The sequence below is a fragment of the Photinus pyralis genome, unplaced genomic scaffold (genome assembly GCF_008802855.1).
Source record: "Photinus pyralis isolate 1611_PpyrPB1 unplaced genomic scaffold, Ppyr1.3 Ppyr1.4_LG6, whole genome shotgun sequence".
Taxonomy (NCBI): Eukaryota; Metazoa; Arthropoda; class Insecta; order Coleoptera; family Lampyridae; genus Photinus; species Photinus pyralis.
This window is the reverse complement of record NW_022170663.1, coordinates 8,847,385-8,863,105: the sequence shown is the minus strand read 5'-3', so window position 1 is coordinate 8,863,105 and position 15,721 is coordinate 8,847,385.

The window sequence follows — 15,721 nt, the reverse complement described above, 5'->3', positions numbered from 1 at the left end:
TGCAATTCGGTTCATAACTAACGGAGATGTCAAAAGGGGCTACTTTATTTTTTGGGCTAAAATGTCAAAAGTGACTCGACCGCAACTCATTTTTGATCGCATAGTATCAATACTGCGTTTGGATTTCGGAAAGGTAAATTCACTTCTAATGCAAATTTATTATAAAATTCCATGGCATCACAGATTATTGAAAAAGGTGCGGTTTTATTTTTCCAATTTTCCGTCTTTATTATGCAAAAAATGGAAAACTAATACGGTTGATTGACGTAAAAAAAATTTTTCTACAAAAAACCTTAATACATTTTTGCTCTAAAATAATTTGGGGAGTCAATAATCGCATGTTATGAATTTTACATTGAGATCCCTATGATGCGTTACGCAAGTCACCACCCTGTATATACCACGACAGAGAAGTCTATTATTGCCCTCGCTCGCACCTTACCCCCCCTCGGCGCAAGCGCCTCGAGATGTAATCTTGGTGTTCAGGCAATAATATTGGACTTCTCTACCTTGGTATATAATGTACTATTGTACTCCGTGGCAGAGTTGGACTGGGTCAAGCATAGAGTGACCCAGTGACCCGGTGACCCAGTTAGTTTACTGACCCAGTGACCCGGTGACCCAGTGACCCGGTGACCCAGTGACCCGGTGACCCGGTGACCCAGCTTGACCCGGTGACCCAGCTTGACCCAGTTTGACCCAGTGACCCAGCTTGACCCGGTGACCCAGCTTGACCCGGTGACCCAGTTTGACCCGGTGACCCAGCTTGACCCGGTGACCCAGCTTGACCCAGTGACCCATCTTGACCCAGCTTTACTCAGTGACCCGTCCTGACCCGGTAGCCCAGTAATTAAATTATTGTTAGGTATCATCCAAAACAATTTCAAGTAACTTTTAATTTAAAAAAAACTTCCTCAATAATATTCGGCAACAAGCACGTAGCCCAATTTCATTCAAGAGAACTAATACCTAAAAAAATCAAATGCATTTGTTTATAGTTTGTAGTCAAGTAGTCAATGAAAGTATTTAGAGAAAAGATTTATTTGGATTAAGCTAACTACATAGTAGAAAAAAATTAAATGAGAATGAACACCACTGTAAGCAAACTGGTAAGCCCTGAAGCAAAGAAATAACATTATTGTAATACAATTCGGGACATGGAAAGTTTTTTACGGCAGTATTAAAGCAAACATCACAGAAATGGCAGTTGTCAAGCAATCGAGTATTATTTTCAACAAACCAGCATTTCATTTATTGCATAATCTGTACACTTGAACCGAGGGCACTGACTTAACTGCGTTATTCGATCAAACTAGGTGACTGGGTCGAATTGGGTCCCCGGGTGAAATTGGGTCGCTGGGTCAAACTGAGTCACTGGGTCAAACTGGTCACTGGGTCAAACTGGGTCACTGGGTCAAGTTGGGTCACTGGGTCAAACTGGGTCACTGGGTCTAACTGAAAAGAGTATGACGTGACCCAGCGACCCAGTGACCCAGTTTAATTTAGTGACCCAGGTGACCCAGTTGACCCAGTGACCCAGTCCAACTCTGCTCCGTGGTCTAAATCAACGTGTTTTGTAATCCATTTAAGGGACTAAAGTGTCACTTGAAGACTATAGAAACCGTTGCTGTTCATAGTCACGCAAGTTGCACGTTTTGCTGGTGGAAATGTGAACCGTGCGGCGTGCACACCTCATAGATTGATGGTTTTTTTTTTGTCAATCGAACATAGGGAAATTATATTACATAAAAAATCGTATGTTCGCATTTAAAAAAATTAACTGTATGTACATTTTCGTTTTGAGGAGTACTTAATTAAACCATACTTGTAGCAAATCACACCAGAAAAAGTGTCACCATCTCCCGGTCTATTGGCTATTGCCTCGGAATATTATGAACTTCGTCCAAGCGAAATGCGCTACTTACCTACATTCGTTATTGCTTAAATAACTATTGGGAGTATATCGCCTCGTCCACACAAAATGATCTTGAAGACAGCGATCACAGCTCAGAACCACATCGACAAGAACCGTGCTTGACAAACCCCAGTTCAGAAGTGTTTGACTTTGAGAACGCGTTAGCTCAGAACCACTTTAGTTCAGGACACAACCCGCGTGACCTTCACTGACCTCAACACTAGTAATTTTTGTAGACTACGTGCGACAATGTAGTAGAAATGAGATAAAATGAAATAGTTTTTCCTTTTATTTGTCATAAACCTACATTGACAAACTTACATTAAACAACCAGAAAACATCAAACTGATCTACACGAAATATTAAACAAAGCAGTGTTGCTACTAATCTATACAATCACAACAAAATGTCGATGTACCATCTCAATCGAATTCAATTGTGGTGGAATTATAGTGAATCGTTCTCGCGTTATGTGGTAAGAATTGAGTTAAGTGTGGCCATGTTTTGTATGTGAATAAAATATTTTTTGGTACAAATTCAAAAAGTGAGTGTTGGGATTTACTGTTGAAAAACGCTTTCAATAAAGAGAATGATAACGCACGTTCGTCATTCTGATGCAGTACGAAGTAAAGCACGTTTTAAATAACTACTTGCTTGTTTTGGTACCAACTCATTCCGAGTTCAATAAAGAATACCGTCATGGACAGCGCCAATCCAAATCCCAGCAGAGCGAACGTGAAACACAGGTGGCCTAAGTTTAGAGGTACATTCTCCTCATCTACAGGTCTTGGCATCTTCAGATACGTCTCCTTCAAGTCGTTCGAGATCTTATTCCGTATCCCAGATTCTGTAAATGCTGCAATAAAGCGCTCTATGTACACGCTAGAGTAATGGTTGGGAAAATACTCCAGTCGCATAATTACTTGGCCGAATATAGTGTTGTCTGAAAATCCGTATGCGTTATGTTTAAAGGGATTCATTCTCTTTATGATAGGGAAGTCGTCTTCTAAGATTATAACTGCACAATTACGATAATCGTGCAGATTAATGAAAGCGTCGACATATTGATTTAAGTTTATCACGGGAACGGTCATATTCTTCAATTTTGTGTACAATCTGCAGCCGGTGTCGTTAAGATTAAATTGCTCCCTTATAAATTTATGTGGAATGTATATAGGTAAATTAGACTCTGCCAGTTGCTGTAAATTGCTGATCTGGAACTCGTATTGCGGTTGGGTTAAGATATTAATTAAATTGGATGTGAAGCCACAACTTATGTGGATGACGTATATTAAATACGTGATTAAGACGCAACGTAGAATATGCGATTTTGGAACTGTACCAATTGAACCCAGAATTGTAACCGATGTCACGTTTGTCACCGCATCCGCCATGTTTCCAACAGTCCAGCTCCTTTTTTTGCACGACAAAATAACCCACCACGCGATGGTGACAGTGATGAAGGTGAAGCCGATTAAAATCCAAACTGTTTTTTCAAAAGTAACGAAAATTACCTCCATCGGTGGTAGGACATTAGCACGAGGTACCATCCAATATATGTTCTCTCTATGTATTTCTGATGAACATTGATGAACATACATAAAGGTAAGTTTCGCATCGATAAATTTCACAGGAACGCTGGGTGGGGTGGAAGCGTTGCTTTCTACTGTGGTATCTTGGGATATCCCATTGAGCTTTCCATTGAAATAATACGTCAATAATTTAAGGAAGTAACGTTTGTAAGCGGTATTAACCGACTGTTTCTCATTTTCGTCTAATACTCCTGTTTCTCGCTGAATGTTTTTCAACGTAATCGGGCATCCATTTAGGTTTATCGGAATGTTGGTATATTTTGTTTCCATTTCATCATAGCAACTATGGTTATAGATTACAGTTGCCAATCTTCCACACTCATTCCCTACTTCAAAACGGTTCCCTGTATGCAAAATTTCATCTTCGTATACGTAAATAAAAACATTTGAAACACCAAACCCCCATAAACGCTGGAACAGTTGATTTATTTCTTGTTTCAAGTCGGCGGAGATAATTATTAGTAACCTTAAATTTCCAAAGCCCTTTCGGTGTGCTCTGAATCTCAACCTGACGAGTTGCTGTACTTGTTCCGTTTGCATGCCCATATCGTTTACACACATAATCACGTGATCTGTATTATAAATGTGATAGCGGCTATTAATATTTTTGTTGATATTTAAAACTGTTTTTGGAATTGTGGATCCCCACACGCTGTCGCATAATTCACTATCATCTGTCAAGATGGTGGTTGCTTCAGAGTCGTAGAAGATATTTTTAATAATCTTTTCGGCGCATATTTTGTTTGATATACTTTGATTTTCTTGCAATTTCATACCACCTGCTACTACGCTGAAAACGAGGTGCAATAACAAACAGACCTTTGTTAATACCATTACTACAAACTAAGCACGACCACCCCTGCCACACCATAAAAGCTTTTTGACTCTTAATATCCTTCGAACGTTAAATAATCGATTTGTTGTTTTTATCCTGTTTCTTATACAACGATAATTACATTTTAATTACATTATAATTTGAAAATTTGTTTACGTACCGAGGTAAGGTAGTTGTTATAGTAAAGTACTTTTTTCTAGGGTAAAAAATAGTTATTTATTATACAAGAGAAAAAAGTGACATTTTTCCCTTGTATAATACACTATTTTTTTGTATAACGGAGAAAACGATATATTGTTTTAGTAGTTACATTAATCATAGAAAGTTAACAAGTTAAAAAGCGCATTTCCACTTGTATTCATTTCCCATTTGTAAGATCCAACTTCTGTTAAAATCGTAAAAATCCGGCCACAAATATGAAAGATAGCGTTGCACAAGTGTAATCCATTTTTGACGTGCTACGTCAATTTATAAAAAGAATTTCATTTCAATGCTTTTCTCAAAAAAGAAAGTTGGAACTGCGCATGCGCAAATCTAAATTTTGAAACTGGCGTTAGATTTTCATTTATTCCAAGCGCCTATGTAGCAAATTTCATTCAAATACTACTATAAATAAAAAGTTTGCAATTCGGTTTATAAATGGTCGAGATGCGAAAAGGGCACTGTGAATTTTGAATTGATTCGACTCAACGTTTGGCATTGCGTATTATATGGCTAAAGCTATGCCCATATTGAATTTCATGCAATTCAGTTAATAACTAACGGAGATGTCAAAGCGATCGGACATTTCTAAACAAAGATATCGTTCACACGGACAGATAGAGGGAGAGACAGACAAAGGAACAGACGGACAGACCAACAGACAGACGACAGACAGCAATACAAAATTATAAACGATCTCTAGGATCGTTAATAAACGACAAAAGTGTAAAATTATGGGACATGTAAAAAACGGTTTGTTGGTTTTTTTACTATAACTTTTTAGCAATAAACGCAGAAAAAATTCCTTCCTTGGTGCAAGCCTCGACACCATAACGAACCAAATAGCGAAAAAAGTAGAAAATTAGTTCTTAAGATAAAGAACTAGTAGCGTCTCAACGAACGATGGACGGACGGACGGACAAAGTGGCCAAAATAGCGCATTTTTTTAAATTTTTGTGGAAATGCTCTAAAAATGTCTGATTCTGAATTTTCTCTTACTTAGTAGCAATGAAAGTTGCGTCACAAAAATTGAATATTTTATCTTTACTTATGTATATATGCGAGTATATCCGGGAAAAAAGTACACTCACTTTTTTCCCGGGGAAAAAAGTAACTTCGTAAAAACTGACAGTTTGTTACCTGTCAACAGAGATAAAATGTCAAACGTTTTTTCCGTCACAGAAAAAATCTACTCTCATATACACGAAGTAAAGGTATACAGAGATACCGAGACAGATACACTATAGATATTTAATTTTAGATTATTTTATTTTACAAAAGTTACACTTCCTCTTTATATCAAAAGTAAAATTCGTTCACCAATCTTCAATATCTTCTAATTTTACTTGGCTTATCTCACAAATTCGATAAGCTACTGCAATTCCAAATACGACCATAACCTTGGCCATTAAATAAACTTCATTGGAAGCATATTTAGAACCTACTCATAAAAAACTTTCTTGGACTGGTAACCTTTCTCATTTTGCCGCACAAATGTAATTAGTTTGAAGTACATCTAATTGTTATTGAACTGTACATACTTTTAATCATTGAATAATTCGACCCCACTGTTGATGGCTTTTATGTTGTGGAGCCAATTCCAAAAAAGCAAGCCAATAATACCCACTTCGAGAAAGAACTGCATGTCTTTTTCATCTTGCATTCCATAAATCTTCAATGCACAGTTTCGTAAATTTTCCGGGGCTCCGTTAACTTAGCACCACCATTTCAAATTTTTGACTAAAGACAGATTGCGCTAGAATCTCTATGGCTAGCGCCAGCTAGCGCCATTCACTTCTTTCACTTCTTTTACTATCAGTCACTTCTTTTACTATCAGTGTTCTAAACTGCTTCGAGACCAGACAGCATACGGTTGCTGCTTTTGTGGACCTCTCCAAAGCTTTCGATTGTGTGTCGCATGACATTCTAATACGCAAGCTTGGAGAGGTTTACAACTTCAGCAGCGTCAGTCGATCACTACTTGCTTCATATCTGAGCAATAGATATCAATGTGTCATCTTTAATAATGTCATTTCCGGGAAATTACCGATTATGCATGGTGTATCCCAAGGGTCCATTCTTGGCCCATTGTTATTTTTAATTTATATAAATGACCTACCTGCATCTTTGCCATTAAAGGTGAAATGCATATTGTATGCCGATGATGCCACACTGATATCTACTGATCAAGTGCTTGACGCTGCGTATTCAACTATAAAGGAAGGCGTTGCTGCTGTCTCGGAGTGGTGCACGGACAACAAATTAAAATTAAATGCATTCAAAACTACTATTATGCCTCTGTCCTTTAAGAAAGGTGTTATTGAAATTAGTTGCCAGTCAATCTCTTTTTTGGGGTGCAACATTGATTCAAAATTGAATTTCAAATATCACTGCAATAGTGTAAGAAAAAAATTAAATAAATCAATATTTTTACTTACTAGATTGCGTTATAATACCTCCATTAATATTACTACAAGTGCCTATTTTGCCTATGCCCACAGTATTATGTCATATGCCATACTAGCATGGGGTCATAGCTCCCATTGGCATTGCATTTTTAAACTCCAACGTAGAGCTATTAGGGTCATATCTTGTCTTGGTTATAGGGACGAGTGTCGTAAGGCATTTATTGATCTAAGAATTTTAACTCTTCCCTGTATTTATATCCTTTCTGCAGTGTGTTACGCTAAGCAAAATATGTTTACTAATGTACAACAGTCAAAAGTTCACGACCATAACACTAGACTCAAGGGCAATATTCGCACTGACCTTTGCAGATTAGCAATATCTCAATTTGGTATACGATATCAGTCCCAATTTTTGTTTAATTGTCTCCCAGCTAATATACAATCATTACCTTTCTCTACATTCAAATTAAAAATTAAACAAATTCTATTAAGTAATGCTTTTTATTCGTTCGACGAGTTTGTTAGTTATTGTAAGTGTTCTCCGTTCATATACACAATGTGATTGTAACTATACGTCCGTTTTATTGTTTATTGTTTATGTACCTATCTTTGTTGACGAGTGTAAGTGTATAAACACAACACACAATAAAAATTATTATTATTATTATTATTATTATAGATTTTGCAGAAAAGCCCTTGACTTTCGGGGGGTGCTATGTTAACGCCAGCACCACCATTGCGTCCGATCATTTCCAAAAGCAAGCGCTGTGTTTGTCAGAGCTAGCGCCAGCTAGCGCCACAAATTTTAGAGCTAGCGCCACCCCCCAATAGTGAGGGGAGCAATTTTTCCTAGCACCACCATTTTGTCTTTTCATGTAAAATTTTGACGTTTTGTGTTCTGCTGACCTAGCGCCAGCTAGCGCCACTTTGAGTTCAGCTAGCGCCATTATAGATTTTGCAAAAAAGCCCTTGACTTTCGGGGGGTGCTATGTTAACGCTAGCACCACCATTGCGTCCGATCACTTCCAAAAGCAAGCGCTGTGTTCGTCAGACCTAGCGCCACCCCCCAATAGTGCGGGGGGCATTTTTTTATAGCACCACCATTTTGTTTTTTCGGGTAAAATTTTGACGTTTTGTGTTCTGCTGACCTAGCGCCAGCTAGCGCCACAAATTTTAGAGCTGCCATCATCCTCCAATAGTGTGGGGGGAGGGGGCACCACCATTTTGTCTTTTCGGGTAAAAATTTGATGTTTTCTGTTCTTGTAGACCTAGCGCTCAAGTTAACCTAGCGCAATTATAAATCCTATCGAGTTTATAATTTTGCGGTGTCTGTCCGTCTGTCCGTTAGCACGATATCTTGATAACGATAACGAATTGACCGTTTACGATGAAATTCTGTGGATGGATTCTTTATCAAATTTGTAGATCGGAGTTCGTGAATTGGCAATGTAGACCAAAAAATAAAGTAGGCACTTTTGGCATCTCTGTGAGTTATGAACCGAATTGTATGAAATTCAATATGTGTATAGCTTTAGCCATATAAAACGCAATTCCAAAAGTTGAGCCTCATCGATTAACATTCACAGTGCTCTTTTCGCATCTCGACCATTTACAAACCGGATTGAAAACTTTCTTATTTATGGAAGCAATTAAATTAAATTTCATACATATACACTTTAAATAAAAGCAAAACTAACACCAAGTTCAAAATTTGGTTTTGCACATGCTGTAGCCATACCCAGGAGCTCGTATTCTATATTTATTTACAGATCGATGCGAAAAGGGCACTGTGAATGTTGATAGATTAGGCTCAATTTTTGGAATTGCGTGTTATATAGCTTAAGCTATACGAATATTAAATTTTATGCAATTCGGTTCAAAACTCACGCAGATGTCAAAAGGGCCTTACTTATTTTTTGGGATACATTACCAATTCACGAACTTCGATCTACAAATTTGATAAAGAATCCAACTACAACATTTCATCGTAATCGGTCCATTCGTTATCGAACGTGCTAACGGACAGACACCGCATCTGGGATGGTCAAACTCTTTACCTTTTTTAAACCCGAATGTGCAAATCTGTCCCTCTTAGGATCGGAAATAATAATCAAATTATTTCAATTTGAAATCCTTTACTTTTTGGATTGATCGTTTTGTTTAAAGTAAAAAGTTCCAATAAAAATACTAAAATTTGTATATAAAGTAGCAAGATTGTAACCCTTCATTTCGAAGTAAACTGACGGTGAGGTATGCAGGTACAAACTCACTTAAATCCTTTATGGATGCGCAAAAGTTGTAAATTATTTGTCACATCAAGGGTTTACAGGCGCGTCAATTGTGTGAATGTTGGTAAATATGTATTGTTAAAAAAACACCTTTAGATAGTAGTCGACGTGACGTACATAGGTATATAATTTATCGAGAGTAAATACACAAGAGCTTGATTTTTAATCGCATAATTTTATTTTTACACGAAAGTTTTGTTGCAACGGAAAAAAACTCGAAACCAAAAGTGTGATCGCGACAGTTTTAGCTGGAGCGATTTTATTAATATTATGCTTTTGATCGAGAGTTTTTTCCAGGAGGCAACAAAATTTGAGTGAATTAAAAATAAAATTATCCTGACCAAGGTCGAGTGTATTTTAGGGAGATTAATAAAAGACAGTAAATTTTACAACCACTACATATTTTACGTATTCCTACACGCATTTTTATCGCTGTAAAAAGCTACCTAGCATTTAATCAGATAAAAAATCATCTGATTGGTTAGAATTTGAAACAATCACCTAGCTGATTGGTCGTATATTAATGGAGTGTATTAATCATATAAAATACAGGGTGATTCCTATAGTACCTGCCACCGTTTGGGAGCGTATAGGGGGTGCCTAGGGGAGTATTTTGATATAGGACACTTGGGTTCGGAAATCTAAAATAAGGGCGCCAGAACCAAATTTATCTTCTGGAATTTCACGCCTGTATGTAGGCAACCCAACCGACCGACGTTTCGCGCGGAGCGATGCAGAGCGAGTTAGCGCGAGGAAGCGACATGGGAGGGAAGGAGGGAAAACGACAGTCAAAAGCAATAACGTTTACAAGTGTTCAACGTGGCCACCGTTGTTCTCAATGCACTTCCTACATCTAGCCAACTATTATTATACTATTGCCATAGTGTTTATTCACTTGATACGCGTCGTTGCAGACGGGATTTCGTGGGTTTAAACAAAATTCTGATCAAGTGTCAGCCACACATCGCCGCCTGAGATCGCTCCGTGTGCACCGCCGGCCGGTTGGGTTGCCTACCTACAGGCGCGAAATTCCAGAAGGTAAATTTGGCTCTGGCACCCTTATTTTAGATTTCCGACCGCAAGTGTCCTATATCAAAATACTCCCCTACGCACCACCTACACGCTCCCAAACGGTGGCAGGTACTATAGGAATCACCCTGTATATATGCCTTATTTGCACCATAAAAATTAGTTAGCTACGGAAATTACACATAAGTATATAAGAACTGCTTCTCTTTGTTTTTTAGCAGAATTAACAAATATGCTGAATTTTCAAATTTTGCACTGCGCTGTGTTCTAAACGATTTAGCTCGCAATACTGTGGTAGTGAAATTAATACTGTGACTTACAAAAAGAATTGTTTAGTGAGTAGAGCACAAAACAGAAAAATTTCACAAGAAACAGTACCTAATATGGAAATTTTAAAATTAAAAATTCATAATATAGTACGGGGCAATTAGTCGACAAAACGGCTTAACCTAAACATCAAAAGTAAAAATTTCCCATTAACTGCAAATTGTTCTATACAGTCCACATACTGTTTGGTAAAAAGTTACACCAGTTGGTAAATTAGTAGTTTTTGGTGTTTTTTTTAAATATTTAGAAAACTATGGGGTTTGGCGAGAAAAGTACCATATCTACCATATTAATCTACATTAAATTGTGTTAAATTGTGAATAAAAATGGTCTTGTGTATAATCTTGCTCAAGTCAACGATTCCAGAGTTACGGAGGGTGTAAAAGTAGGCATTTTTCGTATTTTTTCGATTCTCTGGAAAAATGAAATCATGTTTGAAGTAAAGAACACTGAAGATCTGGCTTGTTTTCGTTACCAGTGTTACTTGCAAGCTATTTCAAAGCATCCTATACATTCATTGTTCAAGTTGGCTGCGCTTCTCTCCATTTCAGCAGCTACCAGGTAGAACATTCATTTAGAACTTACCATCAGGTGCAGCAGTGGCTGCATGATAAGAAGAACCCGATGAAGTGGGAATGCAAGATTGTCGAACACCTGAGAGCAATAACAACACATCCTGCAACTCCCCAGGAATTACTGTCCCTCATAGTGGAAGTCTCTTGAAAAAATGGCCCCCTTGAGAAGGTGGTAAGGTTATCGTTCCTTGAAGGACTTGTCAGTAACATGCCACCGGTCACTAAAGCGCAATTTGTTTTAACCGGTTTTAACAAAAAAAAATAGTTTCCTTAGTGATAATCTCATATTTTTTCCAAAAGAATCTAAAAAAAAAGATGAAAAATTTCTACTGTTACACCCTTTGTAACTCTGGAATGGTTCAATTTAGCAAGATTATATATGAGGCCATTTTTGTTCGCAATTTACTGTAGATTATTTATTTTATTTCGGGCTAAATAGTATATTTTTTTAAGTATTTAAGAAAAACTTATCACAACTACTAATTTTCCAACATTTACTTTTATTCAAAGTGGCTATGTGTCAAATTTCATTTAAATCCCTCCATAAATAAGAAAGTTGGCACTGCGCATGCGCAAAATCAAATTTTGAAACTAGCGTTATATTTGCTTTTATTCCAAGTGGTTATGTATCAAATTTCATTTAAATCCTTCATAAATAAAAAAGTTTGCAATTCGGTTTATAAATGGTCGAAATGCGAAAAGAGCATTGTGAATGTTGATCGATTAGGCTCAATTTTTGGAATTGCGTTATATATGGCTAAAGCTATACGCATATTGAATTTCATGCAATTCGGTTCATAACTCACGGAGATGTCAAAAGGGCCTTCCTTATTTTTTGGGTTACATTGCCAGTTCACGAACTCCGATCTACAAATTTGATAAAGAATCTCGTAAAGAATCCACCTACAAAATTTTATCGTAATCGCTCCATTCGTTATCGAGATATCGTGCTAACGGACGGACAGACAGACAGACACCGCAAAATTATAAACTCGCTAGGAGCTCGTTAATAAATGATAATTTTCTTCCATGGGGATCGTGGTCCCCATTACACTGACTGGCCGCGTTACCTGCACGTTGTATGGCAATACTTTTTGTCGTAAGTTGGTAGCTCTGGGTTCCCCAGTAATATTGGTAATGCGTTTTCCCAGGTATTCCACAAAATTTTCGAGCTTCTCTACACCAAGGTCCCAATGTCTCTACTGCGAAAGGTATAAAAATATGGTTCTGTTCTATAATAATTGAACTGTATTTTCTTATTTTAATACTTGCCGCAGATTCAGCTACCACACCACTCGTTTTACTAGAAAATTAATCCAAAATATTTCAGTGGTGCCAAGTCATAAAGCTAGGAAAAACTGTCCCAGACTACTTGGGTGTGGCGCCTACTCTTAAGATTTTGACTCTATCTGGGAGATGTCAGCAAAACACAAAATAGCAAAATTGTACACGAAAAAACAAACCGGTGGTATTATAAAAAAAAAAGGACCCCCACAATGTTGGGGATTGGGCGCCAGCTCTGCGCTACGTTTAAAGAACACAGCGCAGCGCTTGCTTTTGGTAGTCATCGAACACAATGGTGGTGTTAAACAAAATGGTGGTGCTAGGAAAAATTGCCCCCTGCACTATTGGGGGGTGGCGCTAGCTCTAAAATTTGTGGCGCTAGCTGGCGCTAGGTCTGACGAACACACCGCTTGCTTTTGGAAGTGATCGGACGCAATGGTGGTGCTGGCGTTAACATAGCACCCCCCGAAAGTCAAGGGCTTTTCTGCAAAATCTATAATGGCGCTAGCTGAACTCAAAGTGGCGCTAGCTGGCGCTAGTCATAGAGGTTCTAGCGCAATCTGTCTTTAGTCAAAAATTTGAAATGGTGGTGCTGAGTTAACGGAGCCATTTTCCGGGATATAACATTAGCTGGCTATAATTTTTGTGACACTCCTTTCACTGCTTCTACTAACTGAATATTCGAAATCAGACATTTTTCAACTTTATATCATTCAAAATAACTACTAAACAATCATTAGATTCGCAATTTTTAAATTAAATCACAAAACTGAATTCACAGATATTTGACAACTCTTAAAGGTTTCCTTAGCAACACAGTTCAACTTGTCCCAAGAAGTACAATAGTACTACAGTGACTGTATTAGGACAGTGGCAACCAAGGTTATTTTATTTCAAAGGTTACCTGGTAACTATGTGGGCGGAAGCGGGAGGGACGGAATGTATACGTCATCGAGAATTCTGACATTGACGTTCAACGTTGTTTGTAGTCGCGCGGGTGCTTATTTTTCTTGAGTTATAGTTTATTTGTTTAAAATTTGTTGAATTTTGAAGTACATAAGGACATATTTTAGCTGTAGATACCTGTTTGGTGGAATATAAAGACATTTAGTTTGTGAATTTTGTGGGTTTTCATAGCCGTGATTGAAAGGTTAGTTCATCAATTATATGCACTTTTGTATATTACAATTAAGTATTTTTTTAGATGAGTGGCGGTGACACTAAAATTCCTCATCCTGGTGTAAATAAAATCTCGGTTTTTACCACTAGTAAGGTTAGGTACTGTTTTACATCTTAAAAGTCTTTAAGCGAATTACATACCCTATAATATCGTAAATCTTATAGCTATATGCGTCTTGCAAATACGAGTTTATATAAAACTGGAGCCGGAAAACGTAAAATAAAGCAAATAGCAAAGTGTAAACTAGTAACATGAAGCGTGAACTGTCAAAACAATATAATTAATAATAATAATAATAATAATAATGTGTCTTTATTAGAATAACGAGTGGCAAATTGGTATTATTATAACAATGTAATTAACAAGTTTACCCGTTAATCTAATGAGGCGAAGTTCAGATGCTTTGGTACAAAGAAACCGCGCATCTGCTCTTCCACTTAACCCCTTTGGATTACATTACTTAAAGATAACGATAGTGGAAAATTATAGTTATAGTAGGTGGATGAATAAACAAAAAATTAAAATTTAAACATAAAAGTAAAAACATTATGTCTTACGCTAAATGAACCAAAAATCAATATAAGGAAATCAGATATAAATGATGGATGTGTACAAAGAGAAATCAAACAGGAGATGTGATGACGTACAATTTATATCAAAGAGGATGACATTAATATAAAAAAAAATGCATTAAAGACTCATGTTTTGTCTAACCAGTGTAATTTTAAATAATTTAGTTTTAAATGAAACCATTCCAAGCATTTTAACATCAGTAGGCAAATGATTGTATATTTTTGCAACGTTATAAGCATACGATCGTTCGAAAAACTTGGTTCGATGGAGAGGTGGAGTAATTAGTTTATGTAATCTAATGTTAGAGCTAAATTGAATCTTCTCGTACAGATACCTAGGCGTACAATTGGTAATGATACTATGAAATAGAGTGGCAGAGTGCAGGTATCTCCTGTTTGCCATATTTAGCCAGCCGACTTCGTTTATCTTGTGAGATATGCGTTCATATTTTCTTACACCAAAAATTAAACGTAGGCACGAATTTTGAATTTTTTGGATTCTATTAGTATCACTCCTGTCAAGGCAAGGACCATACACAGAGTCGCAGTAATTAAAATTAGATAAAAAAGGACTCGCACAATAGCACCTTTAGATGATAGCTTAAAGACTGCCGATTGTTAAAAATTAACTTTAAATTACCAAACGCCCTAGGACTAATGGCGGTTATGTGCTGTTTAAAGCGTAAATCGTAGTCCATCCACAAACCCAAGTTTTTTACACACTGCTTTGGTACTAGAACCATGTCTTTTATTTTAATTGCTAAATTATTAATATGATCAGTTCTGGTTCTACGTGGACCAAAAATAATGAAGGGCGATTTTAAGGGTTTAATTCGTAGTCCATGTAGTTCAGACGTATGAACTATACGTTTAATATCTGAGTTTATATGGCTTATTGCCTTGACAGAATCTGATGCAGAGAAACTGAATTGTAATTGAACATCATCAGCATATTGATGAAATTAATAATTATAGCACGGAGTATATCGCGTCGTTTGGGAGGTTTCCTATTGGCCAGTGTGGCATTTAGCTCCAATATGGCGACCAGAGGCAACAACCAATCAAAAACGAGATACCATGTTGTCACCACTGTTCTAAATTAAGTCACTGTAAACAGTACCAATTTAAAACTTCAAATTTCAAATCGATAATTTTCCGACTTTAATATATCGTTTTTCCCGGCACAGAAAAAAATAGTGTATTATACACGGGAAAAATATTAGATTTTAGCTCTCGAGCTAAAATCTAATCATTTTTTCCCTTATATAATAAATAACTATTTGACTATTTGTCGCCGCATGTAAGTGGGCGAAGCCGAATAGAGAGGGACCCGTTGAGGGGGTCAAAGATGTCGATGTCGAGAAAATAAATTGAATATCAATTTAAACAAAACGGCCCAAATGACATTGTCATTGAGACCCCATAATACAGTTAATGTACCGTTTGTAAAGTTTCTTGGAGTGCTGATTGACCCCAAGTTAAATTTCGGTGCATTATGCCGATTATATTACAAAA